Source organism: Rutidosis leptorrhynchoides, chromosome 6 (assembly GCF_046630445.1).
Source record: "Rutidosis leptorrhynchoides isolate AG116_Rl617_1_P2 chromosome 6, CSIRO_AGI_Rlap_v1, whole genome shotgun sequence".
In the NCBI taxonomy this organism is placed as follows: domain Eukaryota; kingdom Viridiplantae; phylum Streptophyta; class Magnoliopsida; order Asterales; family Asteraceae; genus Rutidosis; species Rutidosis leptorrhynchoides.
In genome coordinates this window covers 443047934-443059607 of record NC_092338.1, presented here as the reverse complement: position 1 = coordinate 443059607, position 11674 = coordinate 443047934, and the positions used below count along the sequence as shown (strand labels likewise).

The 11674-nt window shown below is 35.7% G+C and overlaps 1 long non-coding RNA gene and 1 pseudogene across 1 annotated transcript; both read left to right on the top strand.

Annotated features, from left to right (window-relative positions):
- The first annotated feature begins 623 nt into the window (after positions 1 to 623).
- LOC139855640 (transcription initiation factor TFIID subunit 14b-like) lies at positions 624 to 2727 on the top strand (annotated as a pseudogene).
- A 6374-nt stretch (positions 2728 to 9101) lies between these two features.
- On the top strand, positions 9102 to 11393 carry LOC139851323 (uncharacterized). The gene is made up of 3 exons (XR_011760594.1): positions 9102 to 10288; positions 10389 to 10522; positions 11236 to 11393. It is a non-coding gene; the product is annotated as an uncharacterized lncRNA (long non-coding RNA).
- The last annotated feature ends 281 nt before the right edge of the window (positions 11394 to 11674 follow it).

Sequence of the window (11674 nt, the reverse complement as noted above, 5' to 3'; positions counted from 1 at the left end):
ATAATAAATTGGTTCAGTCACTTGCGACTAGATTTCAGCGTAGAAAGAAGATTGGATTAAAAGATAAACACCATTTTTTCAATTTCATTCAAAGAAAGAAACGTTTAATTCGTAAAAAACATAAGGATGAAATTAAGTGGTACCAAAGATTTACGCTCTCTAGGATGATGGCGGACCAGGAAGATGATGATGATTATGATGATGACGACGACGACGATGACGATGACGATGACGACGAAGTTTGCTCTTGCTCGGAGTCGGAATCATAAGGTTGTGTGATCGCAAATGGTGTTGCTTTGAAGGTCGTTAGCTAGGGCGCTAAACTCGGATAATGGTTTCCGGTTTTGAACGTTGGTTAATTCAAGCAAGGATTTCGGCTTTGTAGTTTCATGAGTTTTTTTCTAATCGGTTTGTGTGTCGTGTTGTTTGTCGAGGTCGTGTAGTGAGTAGCGTGAGGTCGTGATAATTGTTGTATTTTTCTTTCTGTGTTGTATTTCTAGCTTCTGGCTAGTTTTTTCATTTATAATATTCTTGCCTTTTGAAAAAAAAGGAAATGCGACATTAATTTTTAACTTATACTCGTATAGCATAACAAGAAGGTGACTTACACAAGTCAACGTAAAATAAAACAGAGATTCTGCTTGATGCAGTACGGAAGCAACTCCATATGTTTTGGTCTTGTTACTCCAGTGTCCAGTAATTAATACGCCCAATTCGCCAAGCCCAGAAGTATAAGCACGCACACACAAACCAGCCTAGACGTCACGGGCCCCCAAACCACGCGCCGTACCAAAATGGTTCGATCCTCGGATGATAACGAAAAGAAGGTAAACTCTTCCAACTTTTTTTTTTATTGTAATAACATCAATCAATCAATTTTTATTATAATTTTGATATGTAATATGTAATTTACCAGAAATCGGCCTTTTCCCATGTAAATTTCATGCATTTTTGTGCTCAGTTCTAAATTAGGGTTTATTTGCGTATGGGTTTGGTTTATACATTAAGAAATTATCAATCAATCTTGATTACTTATAGTTATGATGTGGGTATTTACGTCATACACGAATACACGAAGCTTAATTGTGTTGAAAATGTATGTGTTTTACTGATGATATATATATATATATATATATATATATATATATATATATATATATATATATATATATATATATATATATATGTATGTATGGCAGAGTTGTTAAAATAAGGTTTTGTTCTTGTTTATTAGTAGGTCTTATTACACCAAAATGTAACTTACTTTCTCCTTATCATTCTTTTTTTTTTTTTTTTTTTAATTTTTAATCATTTTTAATTCTGTGTAATAAATTTCCAAGTGTTGTGCAGAATGTTGTCAAGAAATTAAAAGACATTGATATTAGTCTTCCAATTGTTTACGGTAACATTGCATTCTGGCTAGGAAAGAAAGTAAGCGAGTGAATTTTCTATTCATGATTTATTTTTAAAATTGAAATTGGGTTTTTGTCTTTTTTGATTTATACCAATTTATAGTCTCATGTTGTAACATTTATATATATATATATATATATATATATATATATATATATATATATATATATATATATATATATATATATATATAAAAGTTATCAGTCTCACAAATGGACAGTTTATGTGAGGAGTGCAACGAACGATGATTTGAGTGTGATGGTGAAACGAATTGTATTCCAATTACATTCCAGTTTTAATAACCCGATGCATGTTGTTGAATCCTCGCCACTTGAGCTACCAGAATCTGGTTGGGTTGAATTTGAAATTGCTAATTACCCTTCATTTCCACAGCGATGTTTCCGAAAAACCTATGCACTTGCTAGTTACTTTCTTGTTCTTCATGCTAATAAAGTAATAAGTTACTTCAACATATATGCACACATAAACTGTAAATCTTTTTTTTCAATGAGAACTGTTGTGAGACAACCTGTCACGTTTCGACGGGTACCCAAAACTTGCCCATATTGGCCTTACCCGATCCACCCTTTTTGTCACATCCAATATATACTTTACGATTCCCATAAAGTGCATACAATTATAAGTTTGATGAGCTCTTAACTGTTGACAGATATCACCACTTGAAGTTATATCCGGAGGACGATTCTGCTTCAATGTCAATGAAGAAACCTGTAGTTGTGGAATCATACGATGAAGTTGTGTTTTCCGTGCCATTTGAGAATTTATTTGCACGTATTCAGAATCATCCAGCCGTCATTGTTCCTAGGCTGCCACCTGGCACCTCCTTACCACCTGGTCAAACGTCATTATTATAGCATTATTTAATGTGTATGTAATTATTACCGGGTCAAAATTTGTAGTTCAAGCCGAGGATGCAGAAAAACGGAAGAGATTTGATCCGAGAGATAATCCTCTTACTTTCAAATTTATCCAAATCGGACGAGCTTCTAAAACTAGCAGATGCTCATCAAAGGATATAAGAGTATAACATTTACTTAACCATAAAAGGATTCAACACATGATCATTAACTCTAGTCGAATAGTGAATTTCATTCATTATATGTTCCATGGCGGAATTATGTTGCAGAGTACAAATGTGAATGGGACTATTTCAGATCCTTTAAAGGTTTAGAGTTGTCATTAGCTAGCGCAATGTGTATACTATAATACTGAATCGCTGTTACAAGATAAAATAAGATGATAACTATTTGTGTTATTGGTGTGTCTCTAATAGGTAAAACAGATTTAGCATCTTGGCGGTTTTAGGTAAAACAGATTTAGATAAGATAATATAAGTTCTATTGTTGTAGCTTAAAATGTTTAGTCTATGTCGAAAATTATTTTTAGGTCTTACTTTAAGTTCTCTGATTAATGGATTATAGGGATACAATGGGTTTGGTTTGCTTATTTTGCTAACCTTATAACTGTTAATCTATTTGATATTTGACAGGATGAGCTAACACAAAATATAAGATGATTGAAACGAGAATTAGGGACTCACAAATGGAGAAAATGACATTCATATTATAGCCTAGTTAGATTTGTATCTGATCCAATAGATAAGATGTTGTTGCAGTGAAAAATCGATTCAATGAAAGAGAGAAAAAGTAAAGGGAATGAAAGTAGATATAAATCATATAATAGCAAATCACAAGGGAAGCAATCAAGAAGTTGGCGTTCGTGTATGAAACCGTTAAAAGGGAAGCATTTTTTAACTTTTAAAACATACTTTGTTGGAAGCTTTGACGAGCCCAACACACCCACTATAGAGGATCTAGACTATACTAGACTCACTACACCAACACTTTGACGTTGATTAGCCTTTAATTTTATAAATCCTTAGTGCACAATAATACTTAGGCGACAGTGTCGACCATATATCGTTCAGGCGGTATAACCGACCATATATCACTTAGGCGGCAGAGCCGACCATATAATAAGAACAACACAAGTGCACTAAGAACTTAAACACAAACTAAGGCTTAACCGGGAAACTTAACAAAGAACACTTTTATTAATACAAAATACAATTACAATATTACTTACTTACAAACTTTTCTTCTCTACTCACACTCTTCTCACTTCTTACTTCTTCTCTACTTCTCAACTCACTCTTTTCACTCTCACAACTTACTCACAAATGAAATCACCACCCATATTTATACTACTCCATGGAAACTTCTACACACTAGATTTTTCCATGGATAAATATCTAGATATTTTTACCACATAAAAATATCTAGATTTTTACATTTTAACATCTAGATTTTTTCACATTAATATCTAGATATTTCTTTTACATTTTAATATCTAGACATTTACATATATACATCTACTAATATCAAATTTGCATTGTATTTTAACACTCCCTCTCAATGCAAATTTTCTTCCAACGATGTCTTGCAGACCATTCCAAGTGCTTCTCTGAATTTTGTAAACTTCGGTTTACTTAGGCTCTTGGTGAATATATCTGCAACCTATTCATCTGTCTTTGTTGGCACCATCTTGATCTCCCCTTCAAGGACCTTCTCGCGAACATAGTGATAGTGCACTTCTATATGTTTTGTTCTCGCATGAAAGACTGGATTTTCTGCTAGACGTATAGCTGATAAGTTATCGCAGAAAAGCTCTACTTGATATTCTGTTGATTGATGAAGATCTTCCATTAGTTGTTTCAACCATGTGATTTCTTGTGTTGCTGATGATGCCGATCGATATTCTGCTTCAGTGCTTGACAAGGATACTGTTGGTTGTCTCTTACTGCACCATGATATTACTCCTGATCCAAGACTAAACATGTATCCAGTTGTTGACCGTCGTGTATCAAAGTCTCCAGCGTAATCGGCGTCACAATATCCAGTCACATGACATTATTTTGTTTTCTTGTATAAAATACCAAAGTTGATAGTGCCTTTAACATACCTTAAGATGCGTCGTACAACATCAAGGTGAGGCTTCTTGGGATTGCTCATGTATCGACTAACCACTCCAACTGCATAAGATATGTCTGGCCGGCTTAGTGTGAGATAAATAAGACTTCCGACCATCTTTCGATACATGGTAACATCTTGAAGACTTTTTCCTTCATCTGCTCGTAGTTTTGTATTCGGATCCATCGGAGTTGAGATAGGTTTGCAATTAAGCATTCCGTACTTTTGTAAAAGATCTCGCGCATATTTCTGTTGTCCCAGAAATAATCCTTCTCTTTTCTGCTCTATTTCGAGTCCAAGAAAATGTTTGAGTTCTCCAAGCTCCTTCATATGAAATCTGATAGACAGATTCTCTCTTGTCCTTTGGATCTCCTCATAGTGATCTCCCGTGATGATTAAGTCATCCACATATACTAGCACTATGGCTAGTTTTCCTTGATCTTGTTTCACAAATAAGCTAGAATCTGAAGGAGCAACTGTAAAACCACTTTGTACCAAGAACTCACCAATTTTCCCGTACCAAGCTCTTGGAGCCTGCTTCAAGCCATATAGTGCCTTCTTTAATTTGCAGACATGGTCAGGATGGATTTTGTTCTCAAAGCCTCTTGGTTGCTCCATATAAATGTCTTTGTCAAGTTCTCCATGTAAGAAAGCGTTCTTGACATCCATCTGCCACAGCTTCCAAGATTTGCTAGCGGCTAAAGCTAGTAGAGCTCGAATTGTTGTGATCTTCGCCACTGGACTAAACGTTTCTTCATAATCCAGCCCATATTGTTGAGAAAAACCTCTAGCAACAAGTCGAGCTTTATACCTTTCAATGGAGCCATCTGATCGAGTCTTCACCTTGTAAACCCATTTACAAGATATTAGTTTTACATCTTTTGGCTTTGGAACTAAACTCCATGTCTGGTTTTCTTTTAGTGCATTAATTTCTTCTTCCATCGCTTTCTGCCACTCTCGACTTTGCGCTGCTTCTTCATAAGTAGAAGGCTCAATAGGTATTGATACATCTACATGAGCAGCATTGGCATACCTTGGATTAGGTTGTCTCGGCCTTGTTGATCTCCTTAATTCTTGTGCATGCTCCTCGACTTCCTTTTGGCTTGGACGAACCTCCTCGGATATAGATTGATGTACACCAGTTTTCAATGGACTCTTTTCCTTAAAGTACGACCCATCTCCTTCTTTAGTTGGATTCAATACGTGCTCTTCACGTTCTTCTTTCTCTTCTGGAACTTCTTCTAATCCATGAGATTCTGGAAGCTCTATCTTTTGAAGTGACCACCATGAAGAAGCTTCATCAAATATCACATTTCTTGAAGTATGACACTTTCCAGTATTTGGATCACAACATCTCCAACCTTTTCTTGAATCATCATAACCAACGAAAATGCACCGAATTGCCTTCTTATCAAATTTGCTTCGTAGATGATCTGGTACGAAGACGTAGCATACACTTCCAAAAACCTTGAGATGGTTGACGGTTGGCTTGATCTTCCATAATCTTTCATAAGGTGAAATATATCCCAACTTCGTTTGTGGGAGTCTGTTAATCACGTATGAAGCCGTCCTCATACATTCGGCCCAAAATCTTCCTGGTACATTCTTACCATGAAGCATACTTCGACAGGTTTCAGCAAGATGACGATTCTTACGTTCTGCCACTCCATTCTGTTGTGGAGTATTAGGGCAAGTTAATTGCCTTCTGATCTTGTGCTTGTCAAGATAGATATTGAACTCGGTTGATAAATATTCTCCTCCATTATCTGTGCGTAAGCATCGAATCTTAGTATTGAGCTCACTTTCTACCTTGTTTTTGAACTCTTTAAACTTCAGAAAAGTCTCCGACTTCTCCTTCATGAAGTAAACCCACACATATCTTGAGAAGTCATCAATGAATGTCACCATATATTTTATACCTCCAAGTGATGTTTGTTTCACTGGGCCGAAGACATCTGAGTGTATGAGCTCTAGTGGTGTCTTGGACTGATGCGCTGACTCCTTGAATGGTAATTGGTGAGCTTTGCCAAATTGACATCCAGCACATATTGTATCTGTTCGGATATCAATTTGAGGAAGCCCATTTACTATGCGTTTCACCATCATCTCCTTTAACTTATTGTATCCCACATGCCCAAGACGTTCATGCCACAGATCAGCCGTCTCATTCTTTCGAGTCTTATCCACATAAGCTGTTTCAGCAGATAATACATAGACCGATTCTATTCTTCTTCCATGCATAACTGGATTGCCAACCACCTTTACTCTCTTGAATACGGACACATCTTCTGGTCCAAAGAGCACATAATTCCCTTCTGCTGTCAATTGTGGTACTAATAGTAAATTCTTCTTTAGGCCAGGGACAACATACACCTTCTCGAGTTGGAGCTTATGAGAGTCGCCTTCATTTGGAATTATTGTCTTTCCAATGTGAGAAATAGACAACCTTGAATTATCGGCTGTCAACACGACTCTCTTTCCTTTGTAATCCTCCACTTCTTGCAGCTTCGTCCCATCGTTGGTCATATGATTTGAGCACCCAGAATCGATGATCCAATCATCTTTGTAGTTTATTTTTGACTTTAAAGTTGTTGTAAGAGCTTGATCATTTATGTCAGCTTCAACAGAGAGTCCAGCTTCTGCATCCCATGTTTCCTCATTAATGGTTGCTTCGAATGTGACCTCTTTCTTCTCATCTCTTGCGGCGGCCACATTTCCTTCAAAAGTTCGTCTTCTGGAGAATCTACAATCTCGAGCAAAATGACCCTTCTTGCCACAATTGAAGCATTCACCATTCTTTCTCTTATCATTTTTCCCGTATTGTTGGCGATGATCTCTTCTTCCTTGTTGAGCTCCCCCTGAAGCGTTGCCTTTTGATTTTGGGTGACCCTTCCACCCATATGTCTTACTTTCTTTCATCGCATCTTGTCTTCGAGATGTTGCTTTCTTCTTATTGGTGAAGAGTGCATCTTCTCCGTCTTTTATGGTTACTTCATTCATCTGCTTGGCTAATGCCTCTTGATTAGCCAATAAATTCTCCAGCTCTATTAATGATGGTTGAGTAGGCCATCCTCTCACAGCGGCTATAAATCCATTATACTCGGATCTTAAGCCATGGATGATAATTCTCTTCATCCTTGCATCACTCACTTTCTCTTCAGGAGCAAGTTGAGATATCTCACGACAAATAGATTTCACCTTGGTGAAATACTGAGAAATAGATAGACTTCCTTGTGAGATACATGCGAGCTCATTTTCCAAGAGCTGGAGTCGTGCTTCATTCTTCTTTGAAAACAACTTTTCAAAAGTTTCCCAAGCTGCCTTTGGTGTTTTCTCGTCACGGATGTGCTCCAACAGATCCTCCTCGATTGTAGTCTTCAATATAAATAAAGTCTTCCCGGCCTTGATGTTCCATTTTCTCAAGGCTTCGGCATTTTCTTTCGGTGGAGGCTTTGTATCACTGCCAGCAACTATTTTCCATAAATCCTGTCCTTGTAGGTAGGATTCTATGCAAGTCCGCCAATAACCATAGTTGTGGTTATTGAGACTCTTGATTCCACTGCTCGTACTTGCAAGATCTGCCATCATGACGTCCAACGTCCAATACGCTTGGTCCCAGACCGATGAACTTTCACAGTTCCTAACTGTGCTCCGACAGAATCTCCCTTAGAGCCTTGGTGAAAACAAGTCGATGTAAACGTCCAACGTTTACCGATGAGTACCTCCACTAGCAATGGTCCCAAACTACCATCTCTGATACCAATTGTTGGAAGTTTTGACGAGCCCAACACACCCACTATAGAGGATCTAGACTATACTAGACTCACTACACCAACACTTTGACGTTGATTAGCCTTTAATTTTATAAATCCTTAGTGCACAATAATACTTAGGCCACAGTGTCGACCATATATCGTTCAGGCGGTATAACCGACCATATATCACTTAGGCGGCAGTGCCGACCATATAATAAGAACAACACAAGTGCACTAAGAATTTAAACACATACTAAGGCTTAACCGGGAAACTTAACAAAGAACACTTTTATTAATACAAAATACAATTACAATATTACTTACTTACAAACTTTTCTTCTCTACTCACACTCTTCTCACTTCTTACTTCTTCTCTACTTTTCAACTCACTCTTTTCACTCTCACAACTTACTCACAAATGAAATCACCACCCATATTTATACTACTCCATGGAAACTTCTACACACTAGATTTTTTCATGGATAAATATCTAGATATTTTTACCACATAAAAATATCTAGATTTTTACATTTTAACATCTAGATTTTTCCTCATTAATATCTAGATATTTCTTTTACATTTTAATATCTAGATATTTACATATATACATCTACTAATATCAAATTTGCATTGTATTTTAACATACTTGATCGAATATAATAATAAAACTTAGCTTATTTCTTATTTCTATAATTTCTATTGATATAAATAAAATGATATAGGAGCGAGCTTATATGTGCTAAAAGTACAATTTGGGTGACTTTTGATGTGTTTCTAGTAAGCTATTTTGTCTTAGATTTGGGAGTTATATTACAATACTAATAATTTAATCAATTTATTACTAATAATAAATGGATTTGTGAATATAATTTGGGAGACTTTTGACCTCTTTCTTTTGAGCGATTTTGTTTTAGATCCACACTATAAACTGGTTTTGAAAGAATAAAAATAACATAATAACTTGAATCTACTCATTTTAAGTAATTGGGTAAAAAGTGTACATGTGCCCATCTCCCAAAAGGCATGTGTTTAATTAAAACGTGTAATGTAATAATTTGATATTGCTGCAAAGTCTTTTGTCTAGTGGACACTTATTTTGCAACAGAAGGGAGTGAGAAACAATAGACCAATTTTTACTTCTAGTGTGTGTTTTACCAACAAAATTCTTCATTTTCTTTGAGTATTTGAAGCTTGGTATGTTTGTAGAAAACTAATGGGTTTCAGAAATCATGTTCAATTGTAAATATGATGTTTTTATATCCACAAAAGAAATTTAGCAAACCCGTAGATTATAGTTATTTGTAGTTATAGAAGGGTAAATAGGGTATTTTATTTTCTTAGAGAACTTTGGAATCACGAATGTGAACATAGTTATTTAGTATTCTTAGAAAATTTATATGGAAAGCCTTACTGCCTTAGTGACCCATTATCTGCGCAATTGCATGTAGCATCAAATCTAAAGTCGTGCCTAACCCACAAATTTGGAAATGCGTTGCTTGTAAGGTGGCGGGGAACTGATTAATGGGGATTAGGAAATGGATCATGTTTGGTTAAATGGGGTGCATATGATTAGTTTGGCGTATTCAGCCTTAGCTTTCGCAGATTATTGATCACTAATACTTGGTATAAAGTGGTTCAAATCTTTTTGTAATTTAGTCTACTAATGGGTAGTTTCAAATTGGTAAACTCTCCTTCTTATGAGTCGTTTTTTTCCCTGTTTGGATTTAAGTGTGAACGTTAGGTTTGATCTGACTTTATCTGATATTAGATCCATCCACATTATTGCTTATTGGCCTAGATAAACGAAAAATAACATTTGCAAGTTCATAAATTATTTGCATGGGAAAAAATGGATAATTCCCTGAACACATAACCCGTCTGTGCTCATATTCCACGTAACTGTTACCTAGTTCTTAAATGAAAATATCCGTTTACGTTAGTTAATAAATTTCGAAATCCAGGTGATTGATTCCTTAAAACGTCATGCAGATGAAAAGGTTATAATTTTCATGCCATATATTCTGTTCTACCCCTTTATTGGTTTGATACGTTCAAGTGATTAAATAAAGTTGGGTGCTTTGTTTTCTTCGCAACCTACAAATATGGTGGCTGACCTTATCATCACCCAAGGTACAGTTTTTTTCAGTTGAATGCTTTCTAAAGGACAAACCATACTCATGTGCCTTGTGTGTTATCACTTATCACTCTTCGTTAAATTTGGATTTTGCAGGGAGTGATTTGAGATTTCGGTTATTGATGCGTCTAACACCACACATGTGCTCTAAAAGTAAAAGCATTATCTTCATAGATCAAGATGTTGGTTACTGCTTTTGGAAATTGTGATCGTTGTGTACAACATACCAGGTTCGTATAAGCAGTCTTGTTCTTAAAAACACAATAAATAAGTTCAATAACTTCTTTACATATATATGTATGTAGGATATAATCCTTTGGGAAACAATGTTTTTATAATATCTCAGTGGTATGTGTAAAATATTATCCATAGATACACCCCTATACATGTATATACACACTCATTTAAAGTTACATTTTTTATACTATGATGCTGATTTTGGAACGAACTTCATCATAAGAATGTTACTTTTGACTGAAATAAATTCGTGACAACCTCAGCGTCAATTTAGGCTTATGTTACTGTTTCAAAAATAACTTTTTCGGGTATAGAAATACGCATGCGATATATTGGATGTTACACATGAAGCATGACCACCTGCCGTGTTTCCATGCCTACACATTTCATGCATTCTGTATTTGTACATTTTACATGCTGATGCATGCCAATGCTAATTTAAGTTCAAAAGTATAAATATTTAGGCAGATAGTGTTTCGTACGATGCAAGGACAATAGACTATGTTGGGGTCACAAAGCAATAAAATACTTGGCTAGCTTTCCTTATGAGTTGTTTAGATGATAGTGACTTGTTGCAAGTAGTTGAGATTAATCTAACATGTCGTATCTCTTGATATGTATATATTATATATAGTATATAGATATAGATAGATATATAGATTGTAATAGGTAATAGACAAGAGTAACATGGGTTCATGTGCTTTAGGAGACGTTGTCACAATCGAAGGAAGATGGGTGTGCCCATGAATAAGCTAAGCTCTGGCTGACTGCATTTTGCTAAGAGCAAAGGGACCACTTTGTATTCACCTTCTCTTTGTTTTTCTCATACAACATGTGACTTGTTACATATATGTGGTAAAGAAAACGATCATGGGCGTACATTTGTACGTTTTGCATAAAGGATGGTGTTTTTCAAATGGATACTTGTCAATTAATACATTCAAGTTTTGTTATCTCTTGCTCTATGTGATGGATTAGTGTACTAATCAGGTGTATACAATCAAATTAGCATTTATGGTAGTAGTAAACAAACAAAAAAGTTAAGCTGCTAGGACTTGTATAGTACCGAAAAGTTGTACTCTGTTTTGGATACTTTGCTAATTGAAGGATCTTAATCTTTGTGCTCGGATTATAAAAGGGTTCAA